Below are 12,943 nucleotides of genomic sequence, written 5' to 3'. Positions count from 1 at the left end.
TAGCTAGACTATCTTACCAGTATACATTATGGTTGGACGCGTCTCCTGTCTGACCCGGGCTGGTGTTTTCTCCATCTCCTTATCTATCATTCTCGAATTCCACTGATTTCAAAACTCGGTCCTCCAGAAAGTGGAGAGCATACACATAACATTAGATAGCTAACCGTTCACTTTAACTTGACATTTAGGTTTATGCAGTTTTACTACACTATACATGAAAAAGCAGCGTTTGACAGAATTTCCTAGACATACTGACCAGCTCCAATAGACAGACGCGTGCTATTTGGCAGACCAATCCAAACTCATCTCTCGGCATGTCTAGCCCACTCATTATCTCAGCCAATCATGACTAGCGGGAAGGTTGCTCACTTTTTCTGTGGCTAAACCAACTAGGGTCGTAATTTAACTATTTTATTCATATTTACAGATGGCATACACGTTTGATATTAAGGCACATGAAAGTTCACATTTTCTAGAAGAAGAAAAACCCCCAATTTTTTTACATTCAAACCGCTCTCCTGTGAAGTCGTGACTTGAGACATATGCCTAGATTCCTGAATCGGTCACAAAAGTAGTGCACTGGGCCTTTACTAGTCCTATATTAGCGGACTGACATAGCCTTCTATAGCACAGCCCAAAACAATTGTACAGAGCCACAATATATCTTAGTTTATTGCATAAATCGTGCATGCATTGGATTGCCATGATGGTGCGGTAAAATAAATGTGTCCAGTGTAATGAATTACAGTGTAGGCTAATCCAAGGGTAGGCTATGACACAATGTAAATGGAGAAGAAGGCTACAATATGGTCAGCGGCAGATCAAAAATAATGGCACAAAGTCTCCAGGTGAATGGAGGAGTTGTCCATGGGGATGTCATTCAAGGTACTGTATTTACCCTGTTCGTAATGAGCATGGGACAGTTGCATTTTGGCTTCTGCTCAGATGGATGAAGCCAGCAGGGAACACATGCAGCAGACAGACATCACCGGCTACAGACCTACCACAGATCTTACCTGCCGTGGTGCAAAAAGTATGTAAATTACATCATCATTTCCTCAAAGTTTGTACCGACAGATGTAGCCTATTGAATAGCTTAACATGGCTCTTCAACGCTGTTCTTGGAGTAATACCATCACTCCAACCCTAGTTGTAACTAACCCAATTCATCTTATAAACCTAGCTAATTATTAGAATCAGATGTGCTAGACTAGGGTTGGAACAGGGTTGGATCGCCCTGTTATAAATTGAACTACCGGTCAAGTTTTAGAACACCTACTCATTCAAGGGTTTTTCTTTACTTTTTACTATTTTCTACATTGTAGAATAATAGTGAAGACATCAAAACTATGAAATAACACATATGGAGGGGGGGGGGTGTATACAGAAGATAGCCCTATTTCCATATTATGGCAAGAGTAGCTCAAATAAGCAAAGAGAAACGACAGTCCATCATTACTTTAAGACATGAAGGTCAGTCAATACGGAACATTTCAAGAACTTTGAAAGTTACTTCAAGTGCAATCGCAAAAATCATCCAGAGCTATGATGAAACTGGCTCTCATGAGGACCGCCACAGGAAAGGAAGACCCAGAGTTACCTCTGATGCAGAGGATAAGTTCATTACAGTTACCCGCTTCAGAAATTGCAACCCAAATAAATGCTTCGCAGAGTTCAAGTAACAGATACATCTCAACATTAACTGTTCAGAGAGGACTGCATGAATAAGGCCTTTATGGTCGAATTTCTGCAAGGAAACCACTACTAAAGGACACCAATAATAAGAAGAGACTTGCTTTCACGAGCAATGGAAATTATACCTGTGGAAATCAGATTTTTGGTTCCAACTGCGGTGTCTTTGTGAGGCTCAGAGTAGGTGAACAGATTATCTCTGCATGTGTGGTTCCTACTGTGAAGCATGGAGGAGGATGCTTTGCTGTGTGGGGTGCTTCGCTGGTGACACTCAGTGATTTATTTAGAGTTCAAGGCACACTGAACCAGCATGGCTACCACATTATTCTGCAGCAATACGCCATCCCATCTGGTTTGCACTTAGTGGGACTATCATTTATCTTTCAACAGGACAATGACCAAACATACTTCCAGGATGTGTAAGGGCTAATTGACCAAGAACGAGAGTGATGGAGTGCTGCATCAGATGACCCGGCCTCCACAATCACCCAACCTCAACCCAGTTGAGATGGTTTGGGATGAGTTGGACCGCAGAGTGAAGGCAAAGCAGCCAACAAGTGCTCAGCAAATGTGGGAACTCCTTCAGGACTGTTGGAAATGTATTCCTCATGAAGCTCGTTGAGAGAATGCCAAGAGTGTGCAAAGTTGTCATCAAGGCAAAGGGTGGCTACTTTGAAGAATCTAAAATCTATTTTGATTTGTTTAACACATTTTTGGTTACCACATGATTCCATATGTGCTATTTCATAGTGTTGATGTGTTCACTATTATTCTACAATGTACTGAGAAAATAGTAAAAATAAAGGAAAACTGTTGAATGGGTGGGTGTGTTGCAAATGTTTGACTGGTATTGTTTGTAAATGTGATATATTTCAGGTATTAAAAAACAAAAACTTGCAAACATTTATAAAAACCTGTTTTTACTTTGTCATTATGGGGTATTGTGTGTAGATTGATGGGGGGGAAAATAACAAAATGTAACAAAATGTAACAAAATGTAACAAAATGTAACAAAATGTGGAAAAAGTGAATGGGTCTGAATACTTTCCGAATGCACTGTATAAGTTTACATCTTTAATTGCTGTTTCATTAGAGAATTAGAGCAGATGATGTTAAGAAACTATTAGCCTTTTCTGCATTTTGTTTCAATCAAAGCACATACAGTGGTTCCTCCTTTAAAACCTGCGTCATACTGCAGCACACCTTGTGGGCTGCTGCAGAATTCTATGGCATGTTATTTAATTGTCAGCCATTTTTTCCATTAATGCTAGTTTGACCAACAGAGGGCATCTTTGAGAAGCATTTGATAGTCTTCAATATTGGCATTACTAGAGAATTTAAGAACATAGTATATGGGATTGATTTTAAGAAATGTCAGAAGAGGAATGGAAATGTCAGGGTGAACCGACGACCTAACGAACCCGCCACGTATGTTGAATCTGCCTGTCGGAGGTGGAGTTCCAAAGCTCACAGGTGTGCCTGGCATGGATTGTGACTCCATCTCGTTTCTTGCCCTCTTCAACGTGCCATTATCCGCCTGATTCTCTGCCAATACCGCCTGCCTCTAGACCAATGCATCAGCTGTCGCCTGTATCTCTGCCCTCAGATGTTTCTCTTCTGCTGGTCTCCCTTCAGTGACTCGATCTCGGTCTTCAAAGTTTGAATCTGATCCATGTGCACATTCATCAGATGAGCAGAATGGTCCTGCCCTCAGCCCCCATCGATTACAGTGGTCTATGATAGAAACGATAGATCAATTAAGAATTAAAATTGACTCCAACACACAAATGCTGCATACACATGATAAGAATCTAGCAAAACTAATGGCTTTCTTGGCAACCATGCGTTTTTTCGGTGCAGCCTGTTGTCCAGACATTTGTCCACTGATGGTTGTCGACATGATTGTACAGTATGCTCTGCAAAAACACTTTCATGTTTTTAGTACAAAATTATAATTTAAAAAAAAAATTAATTATCATTTTTTCTTACTATTTAATTTTTTGGACTGAAACCAAAATACCTTTAGTTTTGGTGATCCTCTCAGCTCCGTTTCATTCTCAAGTCCTCTTGAAAATCCTAACCCTGGAATAGGTAGCACCATACAAAAAAGTTGGCTTGATGAAAACGATGTCCATTTTGTCTGTTCTCTTTGGTGTCAGCATTTCTTTTACATCCTGTTACCATTCTTTATTGTAACCACAATGTTACAAATAATTTGTATCTACCTTTCCAATTACCTTTAGTTTAGGATTTACAAATGTGCGCTTTTCATGTCATTTTTCATTAAATCCAGTTCGGATTTAAGTATACATTTTGACTAACGCCTTGAGTGAGAGGTCTAATGTTCTAATATTGGATCATTTCGGCCCTCCGAATTCATATCTAAGGGGAATTTTTCGCGCCATTATTAGTTACATTGTTTTAGTTTGAACACGCAGACAGGCGCTAAGAACAGCAGGAACGTTTTCCTAGTCAGTGCCATTATTAATGCAATGCCTCTTAGAGTGTTGCTCCCCCTTCCTCCTCCTCCCTTCCCCATGGGCTAGGTCCATCTTCGGTGCGCTGCTCTGTGGCCCATCCCGTGCCTCCTTCCCTCGTGCCTTGAATCTCGTGCGCCTACCGCTATCTCAGTGAATTGAGCTGGAGAACTGCAAGGCAATCCCATTGTGCGCCACTCGGGAGCCATGACCAATATGACCAATATATATTGTCCTGCTTGAAACGTTGTGTAAAGTAATCGAGGAAAAAGGCCATTCTTGAACTTGAGGTGAGACATTGTTACTCATTTGTAAATAAAGCCAGTTTGTTATTGAGAATGATTTATTTCTGTTTTTAGAGGGAGAGAAATCAAAAGCCTCTCATCACCTCATGGTTCTCCCGGTCGTGGCCGGCACAGGTATTGCAGATTGCACTGGATGCAGTGTGTTAGACCACTGTGCCACTCGGGCAGTGTCCAACATGGTCGGGAGTAGGCTACAATACTACAGTAAGAACAAAATTGTCACGAATCCTGTTTCCTGAGTCTGTTTTTTGCCTGTGTTCTGTCCTGGAGTGTTTTTTCCGGAGTCCTGGAACGCACCCTGTCTGGTTGCCGGGCAATGTAGCCAGTTGGGAGTTCTGATTACCCGCACCTGTATCCCATCAGCTGTCTGCACACCTGGTCCTGATCATCATCTCTCCTCTTCATAAGCCCGGACCTGACATCCATTCCCTGCCTGATCATTAGCCATGAACAGTATGTTGTGCCATAGTGTCAGCCTCAAGTTGGATAGAATTTGTTTTGTTGTTTTTTACGTATTGCTTGCCTTAAACTTACCTCCGTTTGTTCTGTCTTCAGTTACTCACCCGGATCATTTACCCCATTCCCGCCTGGTTGTCGGAGGATTCCGCTACCCCATTGGATCCACCTATTTACTCCCATCAACTCACCACCGCTGCCCGCTACGCCACCTGGATATATCTACCCATTCACATTCACTTGTAAATAAATACTCATCTTCCTGCTCTCCTTGTCCTGGTCTGCTTCTGGGTTCGATTTTGAAAGAACGTGACAAAAATAATCCCAACATAATCCCAACACTTAGACTAATTGTAGTCTACATTTTTCTTAGAATAAAAATCTTAGTGTAACCACAATTTTAGTAAGTAATACTGACGAGTAGTAACACAAAAGTAAGTGTCCGTTAGAGACATAGTAGCACCTTGGGACCCAAAGACATAATCAGTGCTCTAACTCCCCCTTGCACTGGTCTGAATCAATGAAGTAATGATGCAGGGTACCGTACTAAACCACAAATTACCTCTATGTCCCGCAGCATAATCACAAAACCTTTAGTTGAGCAACCACTATATCCTGAGTTTTGGCAAATTATATTTTGGGGGGGACTTTTCAGCTCCATCTAACAATCCTAAAATCTCATTAGAAATTAGGTGTTTTTGGTGTAACAGTAATGTCAAAGGCTTGCTATGCTACAGTGTATTGCCAAAAACCGCTCAATAACTTCAAACATAGACTGTGACCTGTCCAATGAGCCTCTGTGACCATCACTCTCTATCTCTCTCACAAACAAACACTCACACACACACACACACACACACACACACACACACACACACACACACACACACACACTCTCTCTCTCTCTGCAGTAATTCGAATCGATAGAGCAGCTTTAAGTGATACAGTCTACTGTGTGCTCACTCCTCCTCGCCTCTCTTTGTCGTCTGTTGCTGTCTGTCTTGTCTGCCCTCTTCTGTTGCTGTCTTTTAGAATTCTATGTTATTGTCTCCTTTGTTTCTTCTGTTATGGCGTGTTCTGTTCTTCTGGTGTCTCTCTCTGTCTTATCCTATTCTTCTGTTGCTGTCTCTGTCTTGTGTGGAGTTTCTCTCTCCATCACGTATCCTTCTGTTGCGGTCTCTGTGTTCTGTCTGCTGTCTCTCTCCATTACCTATTCTTCTGTTGCTGTCTCTGTCTTGTCTGGTGTCAACAATAGAAAAAGTAATTAGCTAAGGTGTCAACAATAGAAAAAGTAATTAGCTAAGGTAACTTGAGAGCAGACTTTGACAGTGTAAGAATTATGGAATTACTGTAGCTGACATAGATACTAGAAAAGTGCTTTACAGTTTAATCATTGAACTGGAGATTTGTCTCTGCTTGATAAAACAAACAGACCAATTGCAAAGTTGGAAGCAAAGGGTCAGCCACAATACGGTGCACCTGGAGTAGTGCCTTGTTCAACGGAAGAGAACGGCACTTTGGATTTAAACCACCAACCCTCTGGTCGCTGCTCAGTGGTCCATTTCTAGATTTACTGCAAGAGGGAGAATGGAAATAAATCAGGAATAAGATAAAGCACTCACTCTAGGGGGCTTTCAAACCAAAATGGTTTGGTGTGGTTTTTCCAAACTCTGCTGTGTTTACCCCCTTATTTCGGATAGTTTGGACTGGTGTGAACACTATCCCACTAGGGAGCGCACCAAAAAATGCACCCTGGTTCACCCACTGGTGCACCCACTAACTGTCCTCCAAAGCGCATCTACGTTCCCACAGAGATAAGGGATTGGCTGCTGACCTGGGCACACAGTTGTCGTAACTGGATCCAGGTATTTCTCGCACTACCCAATCGATCTCTGAGAAGTACTGGTGGCCCAAGTTGGCGCAGGACATCACTCGCTATGTCAACTCCTGTTCCGTATGTGCCCAAACCAAATCCCCCCCGGAACGCTCCAGCAGGGAAACTCCTTCCCGTGCCTCAGCGTCCCTTGTCCCAATCTGTCCATTGACTTTGTTACTGATCTCCCTTCCTCTGATTGTTTCACACCATTTTGGTGGTTGTGGATAGATTTTCAAAATCCTGTCGTTTAATCCCTTTTTCTGGTCTCCAGGTCATTGAGTCACTATCCAGCAGGTCTTCTGGCATTATGGCTTTCCGGAAGACATCGTCTCCGACCGTAGCCCCCAATTCACATCAGGGGTATGGAGAGCCTTTATGGAGAAGCTCGGGTCATGGTCCCCCTCACTTCTGGGTATAGACCTCAGTCCAACGGGCAGGTGGAGAGGATGAACCAGGAGCTGGGGAGGTTCCTGATGAGTCACTGTCAGGACAGGCAGGGAGAGTGGGCTTGATTCCTTCCATGGGCAGAATACGCCCAGAGCTTGCTACAACACTCCTAAACTGGGTTGACCCGCTTCCAGTGTGTTTTGGGTTTTCAGCCGGGACCTGGCTCCGTGGACTCCCGGCCAGAGCGAAGCTCCTGCAGGTGATGAGTGGTTCAGGCTCACAGAAGAAGTGTAGACCGGCGCTCACGTGAAACTCCAGCGCACTGTCCACCATCAAAAGAAGCAGGCAGACCGCCACCGCAGTGCGACCACCGTGCCTGGCTCTCTACCAGGAACCTCCAACTCCACCTGCCCTGAAAGAAACTGAGCCCCTGGTTTGTGGGGCCATTCAAGGTTCTGCGGAGGGTCAACGAGGTGGCGTATAGGTTACAGCTTCCCAGTGACTATCGTATCTCACCTTCTTTTCATGTCTCCCTTCTCAGGCTGGTGGTTGCTGGTCCCCTAGCTGATGCTGCACCCTACGACTCCCCTCTCCCCCCCGGACAATGAGGGGGGTCCGGCATATACCGTCAGATCTCTACTGGACTCCCGACGTTGTGGAGGTCGGCTCCAGTACCTGATGGACTGGGAGGGGTATGGCACAGAGGAGCGGTGTTGGGTTCCGGTGGAGGACATTCTAGATCCCAACATCATCCGTGATTTCCACTTATGTAGCCCGGACCAGCCTGCTCACCTAACTTATTACCTCCCCTATATCCGGCACTCCATTAGGTTCTTTCCCCAGTCAGTATTGTTTGTGTGTTTATGCGTAGACGCTACTGTTACGTTGTCTCTTTTCCATGTTTGTTGTTCATTAAAAGTTTCACCTGCACCTGCTTCTCGACTCTCAGCGTCCCCATTACAAAGTCATAGTTATTGTTTCAAATATGCATCAACTGAGCATTTCATGCACACACAATTCCAAATACAAACATTGAAAGTTTCTCAACCAAATAAGTGTGTGACCATATTTCAAACTGAGTACTTCAAAAACACATCATAGAATGATTAGATCACAGCATCAATGAATTGATGGCATCATAATTCAGAACAGCAACTTAATTTCACTACCCATTTAATTAACATTTCCTTTTCCAAAAACACTAAAGGCTATGTAGGCAGGCTCCTGGATCTTCTCTTTAACAAGGTCACCTTTGATCCAGCACCGTATGTGGGGAAGCTGTGCGAGCTGTCTATCCCCTGTCTGCCCAGTGTGAGAGGCCTGACAAGGAGAAGGCCATAGCTGGATTTGTCTCCCACTTCAATCGTGGGGGTGACTGAACCCAAGTGTGTGACTGAGGCCTGCTTGATTGAAGCGGGGTCCATGTGTCCCCCTCCTCTCCCGCTCCCCTCCCAATCAATTTCTGTAGTTGGTTGCATTTCCTAAAGCCTTAGTAATTATCTTTTACGTGATATATGACATTTTGTTACTTTTTTTTTTTGCAAGTGTTAATATTTCTAAGAATCAATGGGTTCTGCACACTTAAGGCTGGCCGGGTTCCTATATTAGGCTTATGGCTCTATTTTTTTGTATCAAATGATCTCACCATTATTTATCACCTTTATTTCTCATGTTGATCAATATTTTGCCTATGTTGGCCTATTGTAACTGATAAAATAATAAATACAATTCTAAACATATTGTCCAGAGATGTTCGATATGGTTCAAGTCTGGGCTCTAGCTGGGCCACTCAAGGACATTCAGAGACTTTTTCCGACGCCACTCTTGCGTGGTCTTGGCTGTGTGCTTAGGGTCGCTGTCCTGTTGGAAGGTCAACCTTCGCCCCAGTCTGTGGTCCTGGGGGCTCTGGAGCAGGATTTCATAAAGGATCTCTCTGTACTTTGCTATGCTCATCTTTGCCTCGATCCTGACGAGTCTCCCAGTCCCTGCCATTGAAAAACATCCCCACAGCATGACGTAGCCAGCACTATGCTTCCAGGTTTGGGTAGGTTACTTTTCTAAATGTATTGCGTTACAGTTACTAATTACCTCTCCGAAATTGTAATCAGTAACGTAACTTTTGGATTACCCAAACTCAGTAACGTAATCTGATTACATTCCGTTACTTTTAGATTACTTTTCCCTTAAGAGGCATTAGAAGAGGACAAAAATGTATGTTACCAATTGAACGACATCTATTGCAGTATAAATCATTGTTAAAGTTTACATAGCCAGGGATATATGGATGTTACATTTTACTTTCTGGGTTGGTTATGTAGGATTCTTCTAACCCATCAATTTCTACTACATATGCAGTGGCAAGAAAAAGTATGTGAACCCTTAGGAATTACCGGGATTTCTGCATAAATTGGTCATAAAAGTTGATCTTCATCTAAGTCACAGCAATAGACAAACACAGTCTGCTTAACAAGGTGTGCCTTGTTAAAAGTTTGTGGAATTTATTTCCTTCTTAATGAATTTGAGTCAATCAGTTGTGTTGTGACATAAAGACCAAGTCTATATTATGGCAAGAACAGCTCAAGTAAGCAAAGAGAAACAACAGTACATTATTACTTTAATAAGACATGAAGTTCAGTCAATCCGGAAAATTTCAAGGACTTTGCAGTCGCAAAAACCATCAAGTGCTATGATGAAACAGGCTCTCATGAGGACCGCCACAGGAAAGTTGCTGCAGAGGATAAGTTCATTGGAGTTACCAGGCTCAGAAATGGCAGCCCAAATAAATGCTTCACAGAGTTCAAGTAACAGACACATCTCAACAATCACCCGACCTCAACCAAATTGAGATGGTTTGGGATGAGTTGGACTGCAGAGTGAAGGAAAAGCAGCCAGCAAGTGCTCAGCATATGTGGGAACTCCTTCAAGACTGTTGGAAAAGCATTCCAGGTGAAGCTGGTTGAGTGAATTCCAAGAGTGTGCAAAGCTGTCATCAAGGCAAAGGGTGGCTACTTTGAAGAATCTCAAATATAAAATATATTTACATTTGTTTAACACATTTTTGGTTACTATGTAATTGCATTTAATATCTTCACTATTATTCAACAATGTAGAAAATAGCACAAAAATAAATAAAAAACTTGAATGAGTAGGTATGTCCAAACTTTTGACTGGTACTGTATAATAAAAACAAAATGTAGTGGACAAAAATATAAGCGCAACATGCAACAATTAATGATTTTTCTGAGTTTCAATTTCTATAAGGGAATCAGTTAATGTAAATAAATAAATTAGGCCATAATCTATGGATTTCACATGACTGGCAGGGGCGCAACCATCGGTAGGCCTAGGAGGGCATAGGCCCACATACTTCGGAGTCAGGCCCACCCACTGGGCCCGGACCAGCCAATCAGAATGAGTTCTCCCCACAAAAGGGCTTTATTACAGACAAAAATACTCCTCAGTTCCATCAGCTGTCCGTGTGGCTTGTCTCAGATGATCAGGTGAAGAAGCTGGATGTGGAGGTCCTGGGCTGGTGTGATTACACATGTTCTGCAGTTGTAAGGCGGGTTGGAGTTCTGGGTTCTGAACAAACAGAGTAAAAACTCATGGACAACTAGGAAAAGCTCAAACCAAGTTTATTCACCTACTGGGTCATACAGCTGCAAAGTCAAATGCATGTTTACACAAGCACATCTATGTATAGCCTCCTACAAGTCAACTCCTTGCATATCTAGACAGCCAATACATCTCTGTTGCTAGTCAGAAACTAAATTGGTTTGTCTCACTGGTGTAGTCATGACATTGCCTGATGCGTGGAAGTATGCAATTGAAAGTCGGAAGTTTACATACACTTTACAACCACTCCACACATTTCTTGTTAACAAACTATAGATTTGTCAAGTTGGTTAGGACATATACTTTGTACATGACACATGTCATTTTTTCCTACAATTGTTTGCAGACAGATTATTTCACTTATAATTCACTGTATCGCAATTCCAGGGGGTCCGAAGTTTACATAGTCAACTTAGTCTGTGCCTTTAAACAGCTTGGGAAATCCGAGAAATTATGTCATGGCTTTATTAGCTTCTGATAGGCTAATTGACATCATTTGAGTCAATTGGAGCTGAACCAGTGGATGTATTTCAAGGCCTACGTTCAAACTCAATGCCTCTTTGCTTGACATCATGGGAAAATCAAAATAAATCAGCCAGGACCTCAGAAAAAAAATGGTTCATCCTTGGGAGCAATTTGCAAACGCCTGAAGGTACCACGTTCATCTTTACAAACTACACAAGTATTAACACCATGGGACCACACAGCCGTCATATCACTCATGAAGGAGATGTGTTCTGTCTCCTAGAGATGAACGTACTTTGGTGCGAAAAGTTGAAATCAATCCCAGAACAACAGCAAAGGACCTTGTGAAGATGCTGGAACAAACAGGTACAAAAGTATATATATCCACAGTAAAACGAGTCCTATATCGACATAACCTGAAAGGCCACTCAGGAAGAAGCCACTGCTCCAAAACCACCATAAAAAAGCCAGACTACGGTTTGCAACTGCAAACTGGGGACAAATATCGTACTTTTTGGAGAAATGTCCTCTGGTCTGATGAAACAAAAATAGAACTGCTTGGCCATAATGACCATCTTTACGTTTGGAGGAAAGAGGGGGAGGCTTGCAAGCCGAAGAACACCATTCCAACCATGAGGCATGGGAGTGGCAGCATCATGTTGTGGGGGTGCTTTGCTGCAGGACGGACTGGTGCACTTCACAAAATATATGTCATCGTGAGGTAGGAAAATTATGTGGATATATTAAAGCAACATCTCAAGACATCAGTCAAGAAGTTAAAGCTTGGTTCCAATGGGTCTTACAAATGGACAATGACCTCAAACATTCTTCCAAAGTTGTGGCAAAATGTCTTGAGGACAACAAAGTCAAGGTATTTGAGTGGCCATCACAAAGCCCTGACCTCAATCCTATAGAAATTTTGGGGTCAGAACTGAAAAGGCGTGTGAGCAAGTAGGCCTACAAACCTGACTCCGTTACACAAGCTCTGTCAGGAGGAATGGGCCAAAATTCACCCAACTTATTGTGGGAAGCTTGTGGAAGGCTACCTGAAATATTTGACCCAAGTTAAACAATTTAAAAGCAATGCTACCAAATACTAATTGAGTGTATGTAATAAAATAAAAGCAAAATAAATAATTATCTCTACTATTATTCTGACATCTGACTGTATATATTTTTTTTTTAACCTTTATTTAGCTAGGCATGTCAGTTAAGAACAAATTCTTATTTTCAATGACGGCCTAGGAACGATGGGTTAACTCCCTTGTTCAGGGGCAGAACGACAGATTTTTACCTTGTCTGCTCAGGGATTCAATCTTGCAACCTTTCGGTTATAAGTTTGTTGTGCTAACCACTAGGCTACCTGCCACCCCGAACTGACTTAAGACAGGACTTTTTACTAGGATTAAATGTCAGCAATTGTGAAAAACTGAGTTTGAATGTATTTGGCTAAGGTGTATGTAAACATCCGACTTCCACTGTATGTGTGTGGGATAGGACTGTTCCTTCTCACTTCATCTGACTTGATGAAGGGCCAAATTCGTCACTCCTCCCCAACACACGACTGTCCTACCTTATCAGTGACTACAACCAGACTGTTGCCCTTTGCCTCCCTCTTTAGGAGCCATGAGATTTTCTGCACTCCCCCTTCCTCACTCAGTTACTTTCCA

This window comes from Oncorhynchus keta, chromosome 36, assembly GCF_023373465.1.
Source record: "Oncorhynchus keta strain PuntledgeMale-10-30-2019 chromosome 36, Oket_V2, whole genome shotgun sequence".
Classification (NCBI taxonomy): domain Eukaryota; kingdom Metazoa; phylum Chordata; class Actinopteri; order Salmoniformes; family Salmonidae; genus Oncorhynchus; species Oncorhynchus keta.
The sequence above is the reverse complement of the archived record's forward strand: the minus strand, read 5'-3'. Positions refer to the sequence as shown.